Source organism: Carlito syrichta, unplaced genomic scaffold, assembly GCF_000164805.1.
Source record: "Carlito syrichta isolate Samal-C Ts95f unplaced genomic scaffold, Tarsius_syrichta-2.0.1 Scaffold308112, whole genome shotgun sequence".
NCBI lineage: Eukaryota > Metazoa > Chordata > Mammalia > Primates > Tarsiidae > Carlito > Carlito syrichta.
In genome coordinates, this window is record NW_007252208.1 from 108,331 (window position 1) to 134,444 (window position 26,114).

At 39.6% G+C, this 26,114-nt stretch overlaps 1 protein-coding gene across 3 annotated transcripts in view; it reads right to left on the reverse strand.

The window, feature by feature from the left end:
• The window catches only part of PEX14 (peroxisomal biogenesis factor 14), a 150,612-nt gene that overhangs the window by 46,895 nt on the left and 77,603 nt on the right, over positions 1 to 26,114 (reverse strand). The gene's annotated exons all lie outside the window — the stretch shown is intronic.

The window sequence follows — 26,114 nt, forward strand, 5'->3', positions numbered from 1 at the left end:
TAAGGCAAACTACTTTATTCCTCAGTTCCTAACGTACCTTATACTCAAACATCATCAGTCTTCCACCCCAGATGCTCCACCCATCAGAGTAGCTTTCTCCCAATCCTACTCAGAGTTTGCCAGGTGTTCTGGGTTATCTCTTCACCACCAAAGCTCTCTCTGATCACCCCAGCCAGAAGCACTCTTCTATAGCAATTACTATCTATATAATATTCCTCTGACTGCCAAAATAGATTGCTTTGTAACCTTTCTTTTATCTTGTACAGTTTTCTAAAAATTTTTATGTTGTTGAACTTTTATTATTCATTACTGTATCCCGCAAAGCATAAAACACTGATTTATTGGTAGTGGGCACTCACTGGGTAATCATTCAATGTGTGAATAAAAGTGAATAAAGCATACTGATGCTTAATGGACTGTAGATTTCTAATAACTGTAACATGTATTTGTAGATTCAGAGACAATCCCCTTTTCTCTCTATTAAGAAAAGCTATTTATTGGGGCACACAACATCAGTATGGATACTTGATCTCAAACCAGGTGAAGTGGGGACCAAAGGGAGGCCCAAACTTTACCTGTACAATGATCACTTATCTACCTAATCCTGAATTGTACCCCGCACCTTTAAAAAAAATTTTTTTAATCTTTTTAAAAATAGTTGTTTAGCCGGGCTCGGTGGTTCAGCCTGTAATCCCGTGCTTTGGGAAGTTGAGGTGAGTAGATTGCCTGAGTCTACGGGTTCGAGACCCACCTGGGCAACTTGGCAAGACCTCATCTCTACAATAAATTTAAAAACATTAGCCAGGTGTGGTAGAGCGTACCTATAGTTCCAGTTACTGGGAAGGCTGAGGCAGAAGGATCGCCGGAGCCTAGCAAGTCGAGGCTGCGGTGGCCGGGAGTGGTCACTGCACTCCAGTCTAGGTGACAGAGTGAGACTCCAACTCAAAAAAAAATTTAAAAAAGCTATTTGTCATAAAACTTATTACCACTGTCATCACTAACAGTTAACGTTATTCTTGAAGTTTCACCCTATGTAATAAGGCAGGAAATAAAACTGCCTAAAAACTGGAAAGAAGTTCACAAAATAATCATGGATCATTGACAGTATGATTATCTATCTAATTCTAAGAAAGTTCAGTAAGATGGCCAGATATATAATATTTAATCAGTAGCACTCCTATGCACCAACGATAATTAAAAAATAAAATGGACTGAGCTCAGTACCTCATGCCTGTAATCCCAGCACTTTGGAAGGCCAAACCAAGAGGATGGCTTGAGCCCAGGAGTTCAAAACCAGCCTAGGCAACATAGCAAGACTTACTCTCTACCAAAAAAAAATTAAAAATTAACCTGGCATGGTGGTGTGTGCCAGTAGTACCAGCTACTTGGGAAGCTGAGACAGAAGGATCACCTGAGCCCAGGAGGTATAGCCTGTGGTAAGCTGTGATTGTGCCATTGTACTCTCAGCCTAGGTGACAGAGTGAGACATTACCCTGTGGTGAGATACCCCCTTCTGTCCTTTATGCTATTATTGTAATAAGTTCATGATATATAAATATGTAGACGAGTTTATTATAAATCTTACATTGTTATTGCTTCAGACAACTAGCTTTTACAGAATTTAAGAATAAAAATAAAATTGTATTTTATATTTATCCACATATTTAACATTTCCCAGTACTCTTTAATCCTTCCTGAGGACTCAAATTTTCATCTGGAATTATTTTCTCTTTAGTATGAAGATCTTACATTTATATTTATTACTGCATGTCTGCTGGTGAAAATTTCTCTCAGCTTTTATCTTAAATGTCTTTATTTCCTCTTAATATTTGATGGGTATTTTTGATGTTTGTAGAATTCCAGGTTGACAGTTTTTTTCTTTCGGCATTCTGAAGATGTCATTCCATTGTCAAGTGGGCTTCATTGTTTCTGATTATAAATCAGCAATAACTCTGATCATTTTTCTCTTTTTTATTTTTAATATTCAGCAGTTTGACTATGATATACCTAGATGTAAATTTCCCTGTATTTATACTACTTGTTATTGTCCATGCTTTCTACATTGCTGTTTGTATTTTTTGTTTTTAATCAAAATTGGAAAAATTTCAGCCAATATTTCTTCAAATATTTTTTCCTGCCTCATTATCTCCTTTTGAGGGAACTGCAATCACTCTGTTAGGCAGCTTGATTTTGTCCCACAGGTCATTGAGGCTCTGGTCCAATTTTTTTCAGTCTTTTTATCCTCTATGTACTTCAGTTTGTATGATTTCTTTTTCTTTCTTTTTTAAAGCAGGATTTATTGAGAGGACAGAAAAGGTCCCACGGTGGGAGGGGACCCAAGGGGGTTGTCAGTTTGTATGATTTCTAGTGGCCTGTATTCAAGTTCACTGATTCTCTCTTCTGTTATGCTCAATCTGTTGTTAATTTCATTCAGTGAAAGTTCAGGGTTAGACTTCATGTTTTTTAGCTGAAGTGTTTACATTTGGCTCTTTTTTACAACTTTCATATCTTCATTACAATGCTCTACCTCTTTGCCTTTTCATCCATTTTTTCATGTATTTTAACAATTTTTTCATAGTTAAAGTTCTTGGCCATCTGTGAGCCTGTTTCTATTAACTGACATTTTACTTTACTGTCATAGGTTCCTGTTTCTTCCATCTAGTAATTTTTAAATTTTATACTAGACATTAAAGAGGATAGTTTGTAGAAGCTCTGAATTCTGTTTTCTTTTGAAGAATGAAGTTTTATTCCAGTAGGCAGTTAAACACTGGCAGATCTGGTACAGGCTCAGTTTTATGTTTATTTCTTTTTTGCCCTTCATCTTAGGAAAATGCCAGTCTTGGGAAGTAGTATTTGCTCCTAAGGGGGTGACCCTTCTGAGGTTTCAAAGGAAGGTCTAAGGTATTTAACAGGATCCTTCAAACTTGACAAGACTCAAATTGCAAATTCTCTTTCTCCTACATTAGCTAGCTGCTGAAATCTCTGCCAGTATCTGTGGCATTTCTCTTATGTGTGAACAGTTCTGGAGTTAGTCCAGCATGCGAGACGTGCTTATATGCAGAGTTTGGGGCTACTTCCTGTATGGATCTCTCCTTTCTAGCATTTCCATCCTCTGCTTCCATACACTCTGACAGTCTTGAAATCCACCTCCCACTCCCTCAAACCAATGTGATGCAGCTTCCTGCCTGAGTTCTATCTGCTAGCACCTATGGACTGGAGAATCCTCAAGAAGACTGCCAAATTGGTTCTTTCTTTCATGAATCACATTCACTCCAATTTCTGCTTGTGTTTGGTGGCTCTCCAGTACCTTCAAACAATGTTTTTCAAATATTTTGTCTAAAATTTATATTTGTTATTGGTGGGAATGCTTTCCTGACACAGGGTATTCCATCATTACTGAAAGTCAGAATTCTAACTCAGAATGTTTTTTAAAGAGAATGATAAAGTGAGCCTTGTTCTTGTACATATTAAACTTGACAATAAAGATACAGCAATTAAAACACTGTGGCATTTGTGTAAGGGTACATAGGTCAATAAAAGCAGAACAGATATTCCCGAAAGAGACCTTGTTATATATTAAAATTTAATATATAATAAAAGAAGCTTAACAAACAAATGGGGAAAGAGATGATTTATTCATTTGAAGGATAGTCATGGAAAAAGTAATGTTTGAAAGGAGCTTCACTTCATACCAATTCATAAATTTCAGGATTAAAGAGTTAAATATAAAAACATAAAACATAAAAACTAAAAATGTGGGTGAATGTTTAGCTTATCACTGACTCAGTGTTTACAGACAAACTATTTAATGTCCCTCCTTAGTTTTTTTCTCAATTGCAAGAAGATGATTAAAAAACAACCTACCTCACAGGGTTTTGGTGATTAAAGAAAATAAGGGCACTTAGCTCATTGCTTGACACATAATCAGCCCTCAATGAATGTTAGCTGTTACCATAACTATTATTACTTAATAATTATGGGGACAGACTCTCGTACCATAAAAATAATAGAGGAAATATCAGAAGATTGATAGATCTGATTATGTGGAAATAATCACTTTTATATATTAAAAACCATAAAAGCCAAGGTATAATGGGGAAGATGTTTGCAAACATGACAACAAATTAATATTCTTAATATATAAAGGGCATTTAAAAATCAATAAGTAAAGTACTAATATCCCAGTAGAAAAGAGGTAGGGGAGGGAGGTGAGGAAGGATTGAATAACCATTTCTGAGAATAAATATTTTAAAAGTTCAATTGTGTTACTAATCAAATAAATGCAAGATAAAATCTGAGAAAGTAGTTTTGTTGCTATTTTGTCAATTTTGAGGGAACCATAATCAAGACAGGTACTATCATTCCCAATGAAGGAACTGGTATGTCCTATTTGGAAAGCTATCATCGCGTGTCCAGAGTCTTAAAATGATCATATCCTATGAGTCAATACTTTCTCATTTCTCAAATCTATTTTGAGGGAATATCCCATGTGCTATTCACCATTTTTTTTTCTAATTTCTTTAAATAAAAAACAAGGAAAAAAGAAATAAATTAAGTACTCATCTCAAGAAGCTAGAACATCAGAAAAATCCAAACAAAGTAGATGAAAGGAATTCTGAAGAAAAGTGTTCTAAATTTTCCAAGTGGCCAATTTTGTGTGTGTGTGTGTGTGCAGGGTTCCTAACTGTAAATTTAGTTTTATTGCCTGATGGTCACAGAAGAGGGAACTATATAATTTCCACCTTTGGGACTGGAGAATTTTCTTTGTGGCTAATTGATAACTTCTTATAAACATACAAGGAGTACTGAAAAATTGAATAGTCCCTGTTTTATGTGTATAAAATTCAATTTATGTATAAAACTAGTTTATTGCCTTATCCCATTATTTCATAGTCTCATTTTTTGCCTGTTAATTTATTAAATTCTAAAGTGTGTTAATATCTTCAACTATGTGGTTTTAAATTATTCTATATTTCTAAAGTGTTTGATTTATATACTTTGACAGAATATTTTTAAGTGCATATGGTTTTATGATTACATGAGGGAAGACCCAAAAAATGGAATTAATTAAAAATTGAGTATTTATTCTTATATGTTTAAACTTCAGTTACCTTTAAAATACTCTCCATTTGATTGAATACACCTATCAAGATGCTTTTTCCACTGCTCAAAACAGTTTTTGAACTTGTTCATTTGGATACCTTTAAGTGCTTCTGCCGTGTTTTGTTTTACCTCTTCCACATGCACAAAACGTTTCCTTTTGAGGGCATTTTTTCATCCGGGGAAACAAAAAAAGTAGCTCAGCGCAAGAACAGGTGAATAGGGAGGGTGGGGCACAGGAATCAAGCTGTTTTAGGTCAAAAATGGCTGAACACTCATAAATGGGCAGGTGCACTTATAAATCACCAATCATGAAACAGGTAAACATGCTGAAAGAATCTCCAGGGTGGGCGCAGTGGCTCAGCCTGTAATCCCAGCACTTTGGGAAACCAAAGCTAGAGGACTGCCTGAGCCCAGGGTTTTGAGACCAGCCTGGGCAAATTGGTGAGACCTTGTCCCTACAATAAATCACAAAAATTAGCCAGGCGTGGTGGCATCTGTAGTTCCAGGTACTTGGAAGGCTGAGGTGGAAGGATCACCTGAGCCTATCAGGTCAAGGCTGCAGTGGCCATAAGTGTGCCACTGCACTCCAACCTGGGCGACAGAGTGAGACTGCAACTCAAAAAAAAAAGAAAGAATCTCAAAAAAAAAATTTCACTGAAGTTGAACACAGCCTCTCAGAACAATGCTAGCTGGTAACTGATGTCAGTGGGTTCATAGAACATTTACCTAATGGGGGAAGCCTGTAGTACAAGGGGCCCACCCTCAAAAAAAATGATTCCAGTTTTTCCTTTGGGTCCCCATCATATCTTCCTAGTTGCACTGAACTCTGTAATGGTATAAAATGACGCTTCATTCTTTTTAATATTTTAACCTTGGAAATTTCTAATCTACCTAAGATTAATATTGCCAATTCTGTTTCTTTTGGTTTGCATTTGCTCAATATATCTTGCCCGTCCCTGGTCTTCAACTTTCCTATGTTATTTTCTTTTAGATATGTCTCTTGTTTACACACAAAACTGGCCTTTGTTTTTTCTTCAGGTTTTACTGAAACTGGGATCTGCTTTTTAATAGGGAATTTCTTTTTCTTTTCTTTTAAACTCAGGGTCTCACTCTGTCACCTAGGCTGCAGTGCAATGACACAAGCATGGTTCACTGCAGTCTCCAACTCCTGGGCTCAAATGATCCTTCTGTGTCAGCCTCCTGAGAGCTGGGACTACAAGTGCAAGCCACCACACCTGGCTATACTGCCCAGACTGGTCTCGAACTCTTGGGCTCCAGTGATCTTCCTGTCTCTGCCTCTCTAAATGCTGGAGTTACAGGTGTAAGCCACCATGCCCAGCAAAAGGAGATTTCTTAACTCTATAAATATCCAGGTTATTGTATTTACTGCTTCCTGGTTTTGTTTTTGTTTTCTTTCCTGACCTTTGCTGATCTGACCATCTTCTATTTCCTCTGAATGTGGTTTTGAGTTCTAAATCATATTTTCTTCTGGTCTAATAACAAATACCCCTAACTTTTTTCAAAATGGAGATACTATTCATAGTTAAATATGCAAAATCCCACTAATCTAAGCACATAGCTTGAAAAGCTTATCCTCATAATACACACATTTGTATAATAACCACTCAGATGGCAATCTAGAACTTTCCTCAGTATTCCCTGAGGTATTTATACCCTTCTCCAGAGGGAACCACTATGACTCTGGTCATCAATTTTAGTTTTGCCTCTTCTTGAACTTCATAAAAAATTTAAGTATTCTTTTATATCTGGTTTATTTGACAGAATTCTTTATGATTCCCCCATGTCACTGCACAGACCAGTAATTTATTCTTTTTTCTTGCTATATAATATTTTCTTGTGTGGCTGTATCATAAATTACCCACTTTTCTGTAGATGGGACATTTCCCCCAGGTTTTGACTATTTTAAATAAAGCTGCTACAGACATTCTTGCACATTTTTTTTATGGATAGAGCTCGTTTCTCTTGGGTATATACCTAATGGAACTGCTAGGTCACAGAACAAGCTTGTATTTAACAAGCATGGAAATACCAGCTTTTTCAAGGTGCCTACACTCTCAGCAGAAACATAGGGATACAGCTGCTCCACATTCCTGCCAACACTTGGTATTCTCGGCCTTTTTAATTTCTGCTGTTCTATGGTTGAGTATATCAGTGACTTGCTGTGCTTTAAATTATATTGCCCTGATAAGAAATGATCTTAGGCATCTTTTCATATGTTTATTAACCATTTGGAAATGCTCTTTAATAAAGTACTGATTCAAGTCTTTTGCACAGTTTTAAAAATTAGGTTACTTGACTTTTCCTTATTGATTTATAGTTCTCTATATATTCTAGATACAAGACGTCCATCAAATAAATATACAGTCATGCACCATATAATGACATGTCTGTCAACTAGAGATCTTACACACCATGGTGGCTCCATAACATTACAATAGAGTTGAAAAATTTCTAGTGATGTCATAACCATCATAACACAGTGTAATGTATTACCTTTTCTATCTTTAGATATGTTTAAATACACAAACATTTACCATTGTGTTACAATTGCCTACAGTATTCAGCACAGTCACATGCTGTACAGGTTTATAACCTAGGAACAACAGGCTATGCCATATTGCCTAGATGTGTGATAGGCTAATCCATCTAGATTTGTGTAAGTACACACTATGATGTTCACACAATGACAAAATTGTCTAATAACACACTTCTCAGACATATCCCCATTGTTAAGTGACACATGGCTGTATTATGCATATCTTCTTCCAGTACTGTTATCTTTTCATGAACAGAAGTACTTCACCTGGATATAGTAGCTTTTTTCTTTTATGGTTAGTGGGTTTTGTGACCTAACTGAGAAATCTTTGTCCACCCCAAGGTCATAGAGATATTCTCCTGTGTTTTCCTAGAAGCTTTATAGACTTACCTTATTTGTATATGTTGTAACATAAGGGTCAAGGTTCGCTTTCTTCATATAGGTATCCAATTATTCCAGCACAATTTTTTGGAGCACTGGCACATCCTGCTAATTTGTTTATTCATCAAGATATAATTATTGAGAGCTTACCAAATCAGATATGTGCAAAAGATACAGTAAACAAGAAAGCTATTATTTTTGTCCTCATGGAATATGAGCAATTTAACAAGTTGGGCCTATAAGTCTTCAATTTAAGAAAATTTTTGATCTTAGGTAACAGTGGAATAAAGTCTCTAACTTGTGGCCAGTATCCAGTCATCTGATTCCACTAAATTAATAAAAAGTTCAACATGTTGCTTCAATTTTCCCAGATATCCTACAAACAAGATGGTTGAGCACAAGATCATGAAAACTCACAAACTTTGTCATTTTTCTGATTATGAATATTCAAAGACTTAAAAATTTTAATCATGGAAAATACACATAATATAAAATTTACCACCTTAACCATTTTCTAAGTGTATAGTTCAGTGGTTTTAAGTACATTCACATTATTGTGCAACCGTCACAACTATCCATTCCAGAACCCAATTCATCTTACTAAACTGAAACTCTGAACCCATTCAACAGTTCCCTATACTCCCTCCCCATAGCCCCCGGCAAACACCATTCTACTTTCTTTATAAAAAGACTTTTAAAAAATTCTGAAAAGTTTAAAGGCACCAGACGAGAAAAATCACCCACATTCCCACCACCCAGGAGCAATTACCATTAATATTTGGAACATTAAAATAGAATCACATCTTAGTTAGAAGTTAAATTCTAAAGTTGTATACAAAGTGAAAACTGTGTCTAGTCAAAATTATTGTGAAAGTCCCTTTTTCCATGCTTTGGGAGGCTGAGGTGAGTGGATTGCCTGAGCCAACGGGTTCGAGACCCACCTGGGCAACTTGGCAAGACCTCATCTCTACAATAAGTCAAAAATCAGCCAGGCGTGGTAGCGCGCACCCATAATTCCAGCTACTTGGAAGGCTGAGGCGGAAGGATCGCCGGAGCCCAGCAGGTCGAGGCTGCGGTGGCCGGGAGCGTGCCACTGCACTCCAGTCTGGGCGACAGAGTGAGACACCAACTCAAAAGAAAAAAAAAAATCCCTTTGAGGAGATCTCCAGTTAGACACGGCAGCTTGATAACATACTTCTGACTGATTTTCCTCATCTTACATTTGCATGTTAAAAAGAACTCATGCCTAGAGACTTTCCAATCAGTTTTTAGAGCTTCTGTCTTAAATACTGGACACCATACATTTGAGAGAAACCTTGAAAATGAAAATCAGAGCCCCCAAAACAACAAAAAAGAACCTGGAAGTAACAGAAATTATACCGGGAACAGAGGAAAATTTAATTCACAGAGAAAAAAGTTAATGTTTCATCCATAAAACAAGAACAGAATGCTGGGGGGAAAAGGAACATTCAGAGAAAAGAATGCATTCTTATAAACTAAAAATCTGAGAGCAGAACAAATTTCAATATTCAAGAAAAATATCGGAAAACAAAATTATTAGAAGAAAAATACTGGGAGAAATTGTGCATTAAGTAGGACAAAAAAGATGGAAAACAGGAAAATAAAAAGATTTTTTTCTTAAATATTTGAGGGTCCCCAGGACATCTAACAGGAATTCTTAGAAAGTAGAACCTACATCACAAAGGGAAGAAATCATTAAAGAAACAATACAAAAACAGTTCACATAACTGAAGGATATGAGTTTCCAATGAAAGAACTCATCAAGTGACCAACAGTAAATGAAAGTAAAAAAAGAACCTCTGATACATATCACTGTGAAATTGCAGAATATGTAGAAAAATGTAGACAGGAAGCACAGCTTTCAGAGGGGAATAAATGGTTCATTATCTAGAAAGGATCAGAAATGAGAACAACCTCAGACTTTTCAGCAGCAACCCTGGAAGATAGAAGAAACGGGTTGTGTCCTCAAAATTCTGATAAAAAATTATTTCCCATTTAGAATTCTAAACCCAGCCAACCTAAAGATGAAATGGAAAGGCAGATTAAAGATATTTTCAGCATGCTTGATCTTAAAAAGTTTATCTCCCATGCACACTTCTCAGGAGGTACTGAAGGATCTATTCTACCAACCCAAAGAAGCAATTCAAGATAGAAGAGCATATAGATGCCAAAAGACAGGGAATCAAACTCAAAAGAGAGAAAAAGGGTCTTCCCAGCATCATGGGGACAGCTAGGCAGCAGGTCTAGAGAGCAAACAATCCAGACAGACAGCAGGGCAGAGGGCTCTAGAAATTGCACCAAGAAAGCAATAAGTTACCTGATGACTTTTGATGTTACCAAGGGCAATTTTACAGCTCAGGCAGATTGAGGATTAACTGTGATAAGTATACAGCTAAGCAATCTGCCCCATCCCCAAATAGAGCCCATTATTAGCTCTAAGAAAAATAAAATATTTTACAGAAGAGAGAGCACAGCTATCACATACTACATGCATGGCTCAGTTGTGAAAAATATTTACGTACTTTTCACATTTATTATAATAAATAGTCATGATTTTACTAAAATATAAATATTGTTTTAGTATTATAGGCCTAGAACTTGACATTCATCATATTAGCAATGCTTAGTCTTTAGTGCATCTGCTACTTCTAAGGCTAGATATCCATGCTCTACTTCAATTTTTCCAAATACCCTCAAAATCATAATGCCCGAGGGCATGAATACATATAACCATACTTATGGCTATTTCTGCTAACTGCTGGAAAAAATAATGGCACAAAGAAGCTAGCATATTAAAAAATAATAATAAGCTAGGCGCAGTGGCTCATGCCTGTAATTCTAGCACTTTGGGAAGTGGAGGTAACAGGATTGCCTGAGCTCAGTGGTTCAAGACCAGTCTGGGCAACTTGGCAAGACCTCGCCTCTAAAATAAATTTCAAAATTAGCCATACATGGTAGCGCACCCCTGTAGTTCCAGCTACTTGGAAGGCTGAGATGGAACTATCGCTTGAGCCCAGCAGGTCAAAGCTGCAGCAGCCGTGAGCATGCCAGTGCATGCCAGCCTGGGCAACAGAGTGAGACTCCAACTCAAAAAAAAAACCAAAAAAAACATACACACACATACATATAATAATTCATTATTATCTATTGATATATTTTGTCATATTAATAGATCGAGATAACAATTATATGATTATTTCTGCAAGTGATGAGGATCATGTGATATAATTCAATATACATTCTAAATTAAAAACTCTTAATAAAATAAGAATGCATGAATCCTTCCTTAGCATGATGAGTGTGTGTGTATGTATATGGGGGGAAGTATACCTGTGCATATATGTTAATGTCACTCCCCAAAGCTGGTATCATTTGTATTAAGAAGATGTAAAAGAGCACTTCTGAAATTTAAAAAAAAAAGAAGATGTAAAAGCATATTATTATTTTTATTTTATTTATTTATTTATTTATTTATTTATTTATTTATTTATTTAGAGTAAGAGTCTCACTCTGTCACCCAGGCTGGAGTACAGTGGCATGCTCACGGCCACTGCAGCCTCAATCTGCTGGGCTCAGATGATCCTTCTGCCTCAGCCTTTCAAGTAGCTGGAACTACAGGCACGTGCCATCATGCCCAGCTAATTGTTTTTTATTTATTGTAGAGACGAGGTCTCGTCAAGTTGCCTGGTCTTGAACCTCTGCACTCGGGCAATCTTCTCTCCTCCGCCTCCCAAAGTGCTGGAATTTACAGACGTGGCTAAAAGCATATTATTGAAAGCCCAAAACAGAGCAAGTATGTTCACAATCATGTTTTATTTATTACTGTTCTGGAGGTACTAGCTGATGCACCTGGACAAGAAGAGAAGTAATAGGTACAAGCAATGAAAAAGAATAGATAAAAGTATTATTTCCAGATAGTATCTGGACAATTAATATAAATTAACCTACTACAAACAATGTAAATATTAAGCTATATATCCATATTCAAAATTAGTACGTAAAAATGGCTTTCAAATTTAAAAACTGGTTGAAAAGCATGATGAAGCAATAGATTCCATTCAAAGCAGCAATAGAAAGTCACATTGTCAAAACATAAGTGTAAAAAGAAATGTACATGGTCTAGAGAAACATACTGAGGGACACTAAAGAAAACTTGAATAACTGGAAAAGATTACTTTATTCTTATATAGGAAGTATCAATATTATAAATATGTCGTCTATGCTAAATCTATACATTTAACATGATTTCAATTTTTATGAAAACAGTATTTATTTATTTTTCTCTCTCTTTCTCTCTCTGTGTGTGTGTGTGTGTGTGTGTGTGTGTGTGTGTGTGTGTTTATGAGACGGGGTCTCTCTCTTGCCCAGGCTGGAATGCAGTAGCATGATCACAGCTCACTATAACCTCAAACTCCTGAGTTCAAGCAATCCTCCTACCTGAGTCTCCCAAGTAGCTGGGACTAGAGGTAAATGCCATCATACTTGGCTAATTTTTTTATTTTTAAAGTTTTTGTAGAGATGAGGGTCTTACTATGTTGCCCAGGCTGGTCTCAACTCCTAGCCCCAAGAGATCCTTCCACCTTGGTCTCTCAAAATGTTAGGATTATGGGCATGAGCCACCACACTTGTCCTATTTTTTGTTTTTAATTGGGCAAGCTAATTTTGAAAAGCATATATAAAGTAATAAATAAGAATATCCAAGAAAACCCTGAGAATTGAAAAGATGATAAGGAAAGATTAATTTAACTATAATAAACCTATGTGACACTGATACACAAAGAGACGTATCAGTTGGACAGAGTACATCTGAATATACATAGGAAGTTTTCGTGATGGAGATACTGCAAGTCAATGGAAAAAACCTGCAGAGGTGGGAAACTATAGACAGAGGCGATTTCAGCCAGTGTCTATTTTCAGATGGCCTGCAAGCTAAGAATGGTTTTTACATTTTTAAATAATTAAGACAAAAAAGAATTTCATGATACATGAAATTCAAATTTCAGCATCCATAAAAATGTTATTTCTCATTAGTGGTGTGCTTACCAAAAAATGCATAAACTAAATCTAGCCATGAGAAAACATCAGACAAATCCAAACTGAGGTATGGAATACAAAACTGACCTATATCTTACGAAAATGTCGAGGTCATAAAAGACTAGGGTACATTGTTACAAGTTACAGGAGGCTTAACTTATGACAATTGTAAGCAATTCATGATCATGGATTGAATGGTGGACTAGAAAAAACTGTTTTCTTTGTGCTATAAAGGACATTATTAAGGGCCATTGACTAAACTTTACTAAGGTCTGTAGATCAGACAATAGAATTTTATAAAGTTATTTTCCTGATTTTGATAGCACACACATGTTGAGGGAAGAAGAAAAGAAGATGAGAGGGAGAGATTATATGATGAAGTAAATGTTAACATTTCAGGAATCTGGGTATATGGGAATTCTTTATTATTTTTAAAATATTATTAAGTATTGAGACTTCATTTCAACATAAAAAGTGGAAAAGACCTAGCTACTTGGGAGGCTGAGGCAGGAGGATTGCTTTAGCCCAAAAGCTCGAAAACAGCCTGGACAACATAGTGAGACACTGTTTCTTAAAAAAAAAAAAAAAGTAAAAAGCAACTTTCGTTTTTAGACAAAATCAGAGAACTCATCATTAGCACGTCTTCACTAAATTAAATGCTAAGGGATTTCTTCAGACAGAAGAAACATGATCCCAGATGGAAGCACAGAAATGCAGGAAGGTATAAGACCAAACATAAATGAATACTGACTGTATAAAATGATACCTTTTAGGGTTTAAAATCTATGTAGCACTAAATTGCAAAAATTCCCACAACAACACAAAAGGTAGGAAGAGAGTAAATTGAATTAAAGTGTTCTAAGGAGCTAGCACCGTGGGGAAGTAGTAAAGATCTTCATCTACAGAAGACTGTAGAAGTCAACGTTGTGCTGTGATCTGTAGAGAAGTGGTTTTCAAACATTTTGGTTTCTAGACCCCTTTACACTCTTAGAAAGTACTAAGGATTCCAAAGAACTTCTGTTACTTAGGATTATACACATTGATACTCATCATATTAAAAATTAAAACTGAAAATTTAAAAAATAGTAATACTTTTAAAACAATTATAAACATATTACATGTTCATACGAGTGACATTTTAACAAAAAATAACTAGTTTCTAAAACAAAAAATCAGTGAGAAGAGTGGCATCTTTAACTTTTTTTCTTATTCTGGCTTAATAGAAGACAACTGGATTCTCATATCTGCTTCTGTATTCAATCTGCTGTACCCATGAAGAAAACACAGCCTAGCACAAATATGCAGCAAAAAAAGAGAGGAGGATTTTTACAGTTTTTAGATAACTGTAATGATTCTTCCGAAATACTACACCAAAACTTGAGAAGTGGTCATTTCTTAAGGATTAGCTGCAATGTGGAATCTGAAACCATATCAATAAACTATCACACCCTGTTACATTAAAATCATTGGTCTACCTTGCCCTCTGTGTGGTGTTTTACTCATGTGATTCTGTGAGACTATACATTGATCATTTAGAAAACATCAAGTTCATTGACGTATACAGGTCTTCCAAATGTTGATGCATTTCTTATACAAGATTTTAAGAAGCACATTCATTAATATCACCACTCTCATTAGAAGTCTAAGTATCAGAGAGCTGCACAGCCCATGGTGGTGGATACACACTTTCCAAAATTCAAATGTCATTCGAAAGCTCAAATTTAATTACTGACAACAAATAATGGCAGTAGTTTTCCTTAAAATGACAGGCTCACTTCATTCCTGAGAAAATGTCTGCCAGAAACTGAAGTCTGAATTATTACAATTTCTCATTCATTCAAGTGAAGGTGATGTCCCAAGAAGATGGCAGCTAAGCTCAGCTCATAATGCAAACAACTGCACGCAAGCAGTTCAACAAGACAACGCACTATGAGATGAGGAGGAAATGCTTTATGCCCATTTCCCATTGTGTCACACAGAATATTAAAAAGATATGTATTCAAGTGGTGAAATTTAATAAAATTAATAATTTTTATTGTCTCCATCAAGGACGATCTTAAGTGAAATGAGCTTTTATTTTGCTAATGGCAAGTACACAGAAGTAAGGAACATAGGGAAAGGCCAGCAGTTGAAGTGTTTTTGTACTATCACTGCAAATGTCAACACAATGAAAACAGCAAATAGTGTCTGACTGGTGGCTATGAAACTTGCTTTGAACATGCAGACCCCTGGAAGGGTCTTGAGGCGTCCCAAAAGCTCCACAGACTACACTTTGAGAACTGCTCATCTAATCTAAGGACAAAAAGAATGGCATAGAAAACTTTACTCAGTAAGATGAATGCTGAGATTAATGTTAGTTGATACTAATACTAGCAACTTTGAAATTGTTTTATTTATATAACATGACACAATAAATAAGTATGTAAAACTCAAGAACGGGCCAGGCATGGTGGCTCACACCTATAATTCCAGCACTTTGGGAGGCCAAGGCAAGAGGATTGTCTGAGCCCAGGGGTTTGAGACCAGCCTGGGCAACTTGGCCAGACTTCGTCTCTATAATAAATCAAGAAACCAAGGCCGGGCTCGGTGGCTCAGCCTGTAATCCCAGCACTCTGGGAGGCCGAGGTGAGTGGACTGCCTGAGCCTGCAGGTTCGAGACCTGCCTGGGCAACTTGGTGAGACCTCATCTCTACAATAAATCAAAAAATTAGCTGGGCGTGGTAGCGCGTGCCTGTAGTTCCAGCTACTTGTAAGGCTGAGGCAGAAGGATCGCCGGAGCCCAGCAGGTCGAGGCTGCGGTGGCCGAGAGCGGCCACTGCACTCCAGTCTAGGTGACAGAGTGAGACTCCAACTCAAAAAAAAAAAAAAAGAAAGAAACCAGCCAGGCGTGGTGGCATGCGTATGTAGTTCCAGCTTCTCAGAAGGCTGGGAGGGAAGGCTCTCCTGAGCTGGGCAGGTTGAGGCTGCAGTAGCAGTGAGTGTGCCACTACACTCTAGCCTAGGTGACAATTAAGACACCAACTCAAAAAAACCACCACCACCAAAAAACCCTCAGGAACCAAGTTTCTCACCGTGAAAAAAAAAGAGAGAGAGAAATAAATGTAAAATAAGATATGTAAGAAAAATCCGTAATGCTAAATCTGAACTGTATGTATATGTATACACATATATCATGTGAATAAATATAAACAAAAACATGTGTGTATGGTTTTGTGCACGAAACAAGATAGAAAAGCAGTGACAACCCAGAAGCAGTGTCTGCAACTAGTGTCAAGATTCTGGCTTTTAAGTATCACTTCCACTAAAAGAAACCTTGGGAAAACTTCTGATTCCAGACTTGGAGCACAGACAATATAAATTACACCTCAGACATTTTGCACCCAAAAGCAAGTAACACAGGAGCCAATCTGAACATGCACCTGCTGACCAAACTTGGAACCATGTAAGCATTAAAAAGAAATATGATAATAATGGATTATAACACTCTGAACTAAATAGTATAAAATAATACTCAAGTGAAAGTGAAAAAGAGAAACAGAAGAAGGAAGATGCGAAAACTCTTTACAGAAGAATACTAGATAATAAATATACTAGAAATAATACAACTGGATAATCACAATTTTTTTAATCCCAAGGAAATAGTCAATTCAAGCAAGAATCTCCAATGGAGGCTAAAATCACTGAATGAAAGGTTACTGAGTAACCAGATAACATGATTTCAAAGAAGCACTTCTTAGATTACTTGTTAATTACAAAGAAGAATAGGTACTGGTACAATAGAAAGATCTGGTAGTTACCACATTAACCAAGTGATCAAATTAGCATCACCAATAGTGAAAAAATGGGATATTTCTTGCCTTCTAATGTCATGTAATAAGTATATAACATTATTTATTAAGTATTCTTGCCAAAAATGTTTAATCTTCATCTTATCAAGAGGAAATAATGAGACAAATCCAGACATATGATATTCAATAAAACAACTGGTCTGAGCGCTTTAAAAAAAGACAATGACAAAACAAGAAAAGGCAAGAGGGCAGTTTTAGATAAAGAGACACAGTAGTGAAATACACAGTATGGATTCTGATTGTCCCCTGATCGCAGGCTACAAAAGAAATTTGGGGGGCAATCGTGCAAATTTAAATATGAAATATTTATCAGATAATTTTACAGACTTAGTGTTAATTTTCCTCAGTGTGGTAATGTGGTGTGGTTATGTGAGAAAATGGCCTTATATAAGGAGATATATGCTGAAGTAATTAGAATTAAAGTGTCATGATATCTACAATTTATTTTTGTTTGTTTGTTTGTTTGTTTGAGTCAGAGTCTCACTCTGTCGCCCAGACTGGAGTGCAGAGGCCGCTCCCAGCCACCACAGCCTCGACCTGCCGGGCTCCGGTGATCCTTCCACCTCAGCCTTCCGAGTAGCTAGAATTACAGGCATGCGCCACCACGCCCGGCTGATTTTTTGATTTATTGTAGAGATGAGGTCTCGCTGCCCAGGCGGGTCTCGAACCCGCAGGCTCAGGCAATCCACTCACCTCAGCCTCCCAAAGGCGCGGGATTACAGCTGAGCCACCGAGCCCGGTTTACAATTTATTTTTAAACAGTCAGAAAAAGTGTGTTCATGCATGTATGTCTGTGTGCAGAGAATGAGAGAGACAGATAAAGTAAATGTGGCAGAATGTTTATAACTATAGAAATTGGATAAAAGGTATCTGGGTGTTCATCCACTATTCAGTTTTTTCTGGAAATCTGAAACTGTTCGACATAAAAAGATGGAGGAAAAATCAGGTTGGAAAGAACATCAGCAGATGGGACTTGATCCTACAAACAATGAAAATGACCTAAGTTCTGTACAGGGATGAGCCGAACTAAAAGCAGAGTTGGAATCTTATCATCTGGTGGCAACACAGATGGACCACAGAAGGTGGTGAGATTGAAAACGCAAGAACTCGACCTGTGGCTCCCAGGCCTAAGGTAATAAAATGACACACTGCTCCATCCATTACCATAATCTGTCACCGGGTGAGGGTAGTAGCAGCCTGATGACACAGATGCTGCTGTTAGCAGAGAGAGGAGAGACCTCCAGTTTTGTAGAATAAATAATCATTTTGATATCCCACAGTGTTCATGTTTTATTTACTCTTTCAGTCAAAAACTTGCCCTTTCTGACTCAGATTTTATACTCTTTGTAAGAAGGGCTTAGCCGGGCACAGTGGCTCATACCTATTATCCCAGCACTTTGGGAGGTCAAGGTGAGAGGATTGCCTGAGCCCGCGTGTTCGAGACCAGCCTGGGCAACTTGGCGAGACCTTGTCTCTACAATGAGTCAAAAAATTAGCTGAGCATGGTGGTGCGTGCCTGTAGTTGCAGCTGAGGTGGAAGATCGCCTTAGCCCAGCAGGTCAAGGCTATGGTGGCTGTGAGCATGCCACTGGACTCCAGCAATACTGCAGCATCAGCTAGCTCCAATGTCTAACAACCAGCTCTGATGCCTGACCACCAGCTCCTCCACAGCCCTCTCTGTGGCGGTAGCTTTTTTGTATCACACAGGGGTCTAGTCACTGATCTTCTATTTGCCAAGTGACTTTCAGAGTCACTTTCACTGTCTTTCAGCTATTCCATTTGAAAAAACAGAAATAAATGTTGACTTTTTCTTCTTATTAGGAAGTTTTGAGCATGTCAAACCATGTTGGTCAAAATAGGTGAAAAACAGTCCCTGGGAGATCAAGGGACTTTGAAATTCTAGGAATCATCATGACTAATTTATGTTCCTATGTTCTTCACCTCTAAATTAATCCTTTGAAGAGAAGGAGGTAATCAACGACACCCATTTTACCACTTGTATTTAATTAATACCGCCCTGGAAGGTCTAGCAAAAATAATAATAAAGTCATACAATACTGGAAAGGAAAAATATTATATTCATGTGATATGCTCCTGAGAAAACCTAAGAGAACAAAAACAATTAGGACTATTAAAAATACAAGATAGCCAGGCTCGGTGGCTCAGCCTGTAATCCCGCACCTTTGGGAGGCTGAGGTGAGTGGATTGCCTGAGCCCGCGGGTTCGAGACCCGCCTGGGCAGCGAGACCTCATCTCTACAATAAATCAAAAAAATCAGCCGGGCGTGGTAGCACGTGCCTGTAATTCTGGCTACTCGGAAGGCTGAGGCGGAAGGATCTTGTTATTGTTCTTTCTTAGTATATTCCTGGCTTTTCTGCCCTTGTATACTTCTAAAGGCATTTTACAATCACTTTATCATGTGTCTCCATTTAGATTCCACCCCACCCCCACCCACTGCCAATCAAAAAATAAAATCCCTTTTGAAATTTTGATTATAATTACATTCAACATAGAAATTACTTTGGAAAGAATTGACATCTTTGTAGTGTACAGTCTTTCCATCAATGAATGTGGGATATCCTTCAAGTAAAATATGTCCCTTATCGATGATTTTATACAGTTTTTACAAAGTTTCTGTACATTTTAATTCTAAGTGCCTGTGTTTTTAATTTACTGTTCTTGCTTTAGGGTCTTTATTTCCATTATATTTTCCAAGTGATCTTCACTAGTATAGGAAAGATATTGATTTTTGTATTTTAAAAATTATCTTGTATTTTTTTTTTTTTTTTTTTGAGTTGGAGTCTCACTCTGTCGCCCAGACTGGAGTGCAGTGGCCGCTCCCGGCCACCGCAGCCTCGACCTGCTGGGCTCCGGCGATCCTTCCGCCTCAGCCTTCCGAGTAGCTGGAACCGCAGTCGCGCGCTACCATGCCCGACTAATTTTCTTATTTATTGTAGGGATGAGGTCTCGCCTGCCCAGGCAGGTCTCGAACCCGCGGGCTCAGGCAATCCACCCACCTCAGCCTCCCAAAGGCGCAGGATTACAGGTTGAGCCACCGAGCCTGGCTGAGAATACAACTTATACTAACAAATAAAATGTGTAATAAATCTATAATAATAAATACACCACAGTATTAGCATAACAACAGACAGGTATGTCAATTAATGAGAACAGAATGTCCCTAATCATACATCAGTATATTTAAGAATTTAGTAGATGAAAAAGATGACACGTTAAATGAGTGGAGAAAGAAATAAATTATTCAATAAATGGTGCAGGTACAATCAAGTTGGTCACCAGGAAAAAACAGTTATATTCCCTGTTGCACAACTGACAACAAAACAAATCCCACATAAGAAAACTAAAACCGGCCAGGCTCAGTGGCTCAGTCTGTAATCCCAGCACTTTGGGAAATGGACTGAAGCAAATGGACTGCCTGAGCCCGCAGGTTCAAGACCCACCCAGGCAACTTGGCAAGACCTTGTCTCTACAATAAATCAAAAATTAGCCGGGCGTGGTAGCACGTGCCTGTAGTTCCGGCTACTTGGAAGGCTGAGGTGGAAGGATCGCTGGAGCCCAGCAGGTCGAGGCTGCGGTGGCCGGGAGTGTGCCATTGCATTCCAGTCTGGGTGACAGAGTGAGACTCCAACTCAAAAAAAAAAAAAGAAAACTAAAACCATAAAAGAAAAAAAGTGGGTTAATAGTTCTATGCTCTTGCAGTGGGGGAAGGGATTTCTATGCTTCACCAGAAGAAGAAACCATAAACTTGACAACGTCGAAGTGTAAAACTTGTGCTCTGAGCACTGGCTCACAGGTGCTGAGGCTGTAAACTGGTATCATCTTCTTAAAGGATGGTTTAGTAATGCATATTAAAATGAAAACAAATCCATTTGCCATAATCCAGGAGTAGCAACTCTAAGGTTTTCACCCTAAAAGGGTAATCACAAAAGTAATACCTATTCCCCAAGGATATTTAAAGACGAGTTTTAATGGTGAAAATGAAAACAGATGTCCATCAAGGGGACTGGTTAAAATAAATTATGGTATATATTCTCAGCAGAACACCAGGCAGTTACTAAAACTGACGATGGAGGTCTATATTTATAAACACAAACTTTATTCAAAACCGAGTATCAAGTGGGGGAAAAAAAAAAGACAGGAGAAAGGCAAAATCCAGGGTGAATTACCAAATGACTCTAAGGTGAGACCAACAGTTCCAAGAGCTCCAAAAGGCAAGGAACTCTAACCTCAGCATCCAGATTTGTACCCTCCCTCTGACCCAGGTGCCTCAGTCTCTCAGTCTATAAAATGGGGATAAAAACATCAGTGCCATTATCACACTCTACCCTGTCCCCATTACTCTGAGGATTAATTAGCTGGTATTTATAAAGTGTGTTGCTGTACTGAGTTCTTACAGAAAATTTTCCATCAGGCTCATCAGCTACTTAAAGTTCTTAAGTAAAACTAAAGAAGTTTTGATGAAATGCCCCAAAGACAATCAAGCCTGGTAATAATGAAGCCGTGAAAGAAACACCTCGGCAACCTTCTCCCCTAACCCCCCCACATCAGGCACAGTGCTCAGGCGGTAAGGTGGAGCCAGAGTTTCATCAGCACTCCCCGAGGATGAAGTCAGCGGGTACCGACTGCCTCTGGCCCTCCACAGGGACGATTATCACACTGTCACCAGCATCCCCAGGGCTCCCTATTAGTGTAATAGGAAGCCGTCATGCTCTCACAGGGACAGACAGACTGAGCGCCTAAAAAGAACATGCATGTATAAGCACCCACCCCAAGTCCCTAATGAAGGGTATGGGGACAGATGTGCACAGCTCCCCTTAGCCTCATGCCAACCTCATCCAGTGGAATTCTGATCACAGCTGCCATGCTCTGGGGATATGTGGAGAGGAACAGAGTAGCTTCCAGAGGAGCAGCACATTAGCAATATACAACTCCAGCCCAGAGTCCAGAAAGACAAAGGTCATGCCATGGAAGGGGCAGACAGGACACTGCTGAGCCCTGTCACTGCAAACATTGCATCACGGCAGAAGAGGAACCCTACCAACAGCAGAGAACAGTGGCAGAGGACGCCTCCGCGGAGAAGGTTCGGTAGCAGGCCCCAGTCTGACCCAATTGCCCAGTGCTTTGCAGAACGTCTGCGCTGCCATGTGAGCCCAGTAAGATGGAAAGCTCCGTCCTGGAGTGCCTGCGCCACGGACATTCCTCAGAATTATTCCACTTTCTGCCTCCCTTGGCTCCTGCATCTTTCTTCGTATGTCTCATCCTGTCTCTCAAATCTATTCCTGTGAGTCCCAGAGGGCCAGAATGAAGCAAGTTCTACCGTTATGATGCAACACCCGGCCACAGGTGAGGCCCGGACTCTTCTGGAAACCTAATAAACAGGCAACAGCAGCTTGTGTGCTTCTTGACAGCACACAGGTGCCGATAAATATCAACCTCCAGAGTATTCTTGGTAAACACAGCACTGCGGCCCCCCACCCTCAGGGGCGCATGCACACACACACATGCATGCATACACACACACACTCGCATGCGCTCACACCTTGCCATCTCTGCTCTCGCACCTTAAAAACAAATTATTTAACCATTCTCTTCCCTGAGGAGGAGAGCTCTAATTTCAAACCCAGAGCTCCCCAGCTTGTCTCTCACACATGCAGAACATTCTGATAGGTTAAATGCTGCCTTTTAATTGCTGTAATGAGAGGTGCTTTTTTTGGGTTTCCTCAAACATTCATTTTTCCCTCTCTTGTTTTACATTGAAAACCATTTTGGGCATGTTTTTCTCTGTGATTTTCCCCCATCCTTCCCCCCGAATCTGAAAGTAGGGAAGAAGGAAAGCTCTTCAGGTCAATGTCTTGAAGAGTTATCAGAGGTGAGTGGGTAGTGTTAAATGTCCAAACCATTAGAAACATTTTTTTGTTCATTTAAACTTTTAAAATTGTAATTTAAAAACAGATGGAAGAAGTGAAAGTCTACCAACACGGACTACTACAGCGTCTATTCCAGACAGAAATGGTCAATAAGACACATGGCGGGGTGGTGTAAGGTGATGTTGGGGCACGAGGTCAGTTCAGCAGGTGATTTTAGAGAGGGGAGGGGTGCATTCCAGAGACATTCAACATTTGCTTTAATTCACCCCAGATCAAGAGGGAGCCTGTTTTCCATGGAAAGGCTGGATAAAAGCAGACTGAGCAAGATACCTCCAGAGGAGAAACTTGCTTTCAAATAGATTTTCTTTTTAAAAAGTAAACAGCTGGCCAGGTTTGGTGGCTACGCTTATAATCTCAGCACTTTGGGAGACTAAGGCAAGAGGACTGCTTGAGCCAGCAGTTCGAGGCCAGACTGGACAACATAGCAAAACCTCATCTCTACAAAAAAAATAAAAATAATTAGCCAGGCATGGTGGCGTGTGCCTGTAGTTACAAGTACTCTGGAGGCTGAACTGGAAGGATAGCCTGAGCCCAGGAGGTAGAGGCTGTGGTGAGTCATACTACTGCATTTCAGCCTGGGCAACAGAATGAGACCACCAGCTAAAAAAAAAAAAAGTGTACAGACCTATGTGCTTTCTTCTTTTTTTGGGGGGGGGTTGGCATCTGACTCCATTGCCCAGGCTGGAGTGTAGTGGCATGCTCATAGCCACCCTAATGTCGACCTGCTGGGCTCAGGCAATCCTTCTACCTCAGCCTTCCAAGTAGCCGGAACCACAGGTGCATGCTACCACACCCGGCTTATTTTTTAATTTATTGTAGAGACGAGGTCTCGCCAAGTTGCCCAAGTCATTCTCGAACTTGTGGGCTCAGGCAATCCCCTCACCTCAGTCTCCCAAAACGCTGGGATTACAGGCTTGAGGCACCGCACCCGGCTATGCTTTTCAAAGCTGCAGATCATAATTCACCAGCAAAACAAGTCCACCTTCAGCCCCTAGCCCCTTCGGCCCTAGACTAAGCTGCCTGGGCATCTGAAGTCTGCAGCCAATTAAGAGGAAGATCTTATCGCAGCTGCAGTGCCAAAAGAGCTCTAAGATCAAGCTGGACCAGCACAGAAGGAGCTTAAAGAAGTGAAAATGTCCTTCTCTGCGCCTCTTCACGGTGGCCTGGAATTAGTATCACAGAGCTCACTTACTCTGCAAGTGCTCTGGCATCTCCCAGGAAGCCAGCTAATGCACAGATGGTTGTTTTCTTCCTCGTTCATTGTGGAGCTTCTGACCTCTAGGCTTTCTGCCTCAGCTCCACACAGCTTTTACACTTCTGACTCCCCTGATCTGTAAGAGTCAAGATGCCACAAAAGCCACCTGCTAGCAAGGCACATGCAAGGTCAGGTAACTAACCATCACGTCATATGGTATGCAGGGAAGACCTGAAAATTGTCGATGCCAGAAAAGCAAACCAGTTGATTGTCACAAGATCAGTGGAAACACAAGGGCGGACCCAAAAGAAAACAGTATTTATAAAAAATTGTGGTGGCCGGGATCAGTGGCTCAGCATGTAATCCCAGCACTTTGGGAGGCTGAGGCAAGTATATTGCCTGACCCGCAGGTTCGAGACCAGCCCGGGCAACTTGGTGAGACCTCGTCTCTACAATAATAAAAAAATTAGCCAGGCGTGGTAACGCACACCTGTAATTCTAGCTACTTGGAGGGCTGAGGCAGAAGGATCGCCGGAGTCCAGCAGACTGACCCTGGGGTGACTGGCCTTAAGTGTGCCATTGCACTCCAGCCTGGGTGATGGAGTGAGACTCCAACTCAAAAAAAAAAAAAATGTGGGGAAACCTCCTCGGGTCCCCTTCCACTGTAGGAGCGTTTTTTGTTCTCTTAATAAATCCTGCTTTTTTAAAAAAAATATCTATTTATTCTTACATGTTTAAACTTCAGTCACCTTCAAAGTACTCTGTTTGATGCAATACACCTGTTGAGATGCTTTTTCCACTACTCAAAAGTTTTTGATGGCTTTTAGTGCTTCTGCCATTTTTTGTTTCCCTCTTCCACGGAGGGAGAACTTTTCCTTTGAGGACTTTTTTCAGCTGCGGAAACAAAAAAAAGTCACTCGGGGCAAGATCAGGTGAAAAGGGAGGGTGGGACACAGGGGTCATGCCATTTTTGGCCAAAAACTGCTGAACACTCAGTGCGGTGTGGGCAGGTGTGCTCGGAAATCACCCATTATGAAATAGGCAAACGCACTGAAAGACTCTTCCAAAAAAAATTCAGTGAAGTCAAGCACAGCCTCTCACAACAATGCTAGCTGGTACATCGAAGCCAATGGATTCCTAGAACACTTACCTAGAGGGGGAAGCCTGTTTTACAGGGGGCCTGCCTTCCAAAAGATAATTCCGGTTTTTGGGGGGCGCCCCTCATACAGACATGACTGAGAAGGACAAATTCAGAGAAGAGCAAACAAGGAGCAGATGACCAGGGAAGGAAAGGAGCTTTCTGGAAGCTGAGTTTTCAGTGCAAGGGCAAGTAGCAGCCTACTATGCTCATGGTCTGGTTCAGTGGGACCCTCACTTCTTGGTAGGAGAGGCAGGCTTTACCAGGAGGCAGAGTGACAAGGCTGATCATGGAGAACTCATTTCCAGATAAAATAACACTTGCTTCACAAATGCCATCTTCTCTTTCTTCGGAGAGTCTCAAATTTCCGTGAAACCACTTAACAATGTCCATGTGAAGAGAGCAAGCCTAACAGTCACCCTGTGGAAGCAACCCTGAAAGCCAGGAGCCAGTGACACTGCCTGGGTGCAAGGCCTCTGTGTAGCCCCTAGCCACACCGCAGCGCCCCTGCACGTCTTCCCTCACACTGTCTCTGACTCCTGGCCCACAGCCCCCTCTGTCCCTTCACATGCTGTCCTCTATGCTAACTCCTCAAGCCAAAAATCAGGACAGTAACCTAGACTCCTCCCTCTTCTTCACTCCTTGCAACCATTCAGCCACCAATTCTGGAAGATACTACCTCCTCACTCTCTAATCCATTCTCTCCCCATAACTGCCCTAGTTCGTTCTCATTCCCCTCTCCTAAATGCCCACCCTACCTTCAGAGAGAGCCTTCTGAAACACCAACATGATACATTATTGTTCCACATAAAACTCTTCATGAGCTGGGCTCGGTGGCTCAGCCTGTAATCTCGCGCCTTTGGGAGGCTGAGGTGAGTGGATTGCCTGA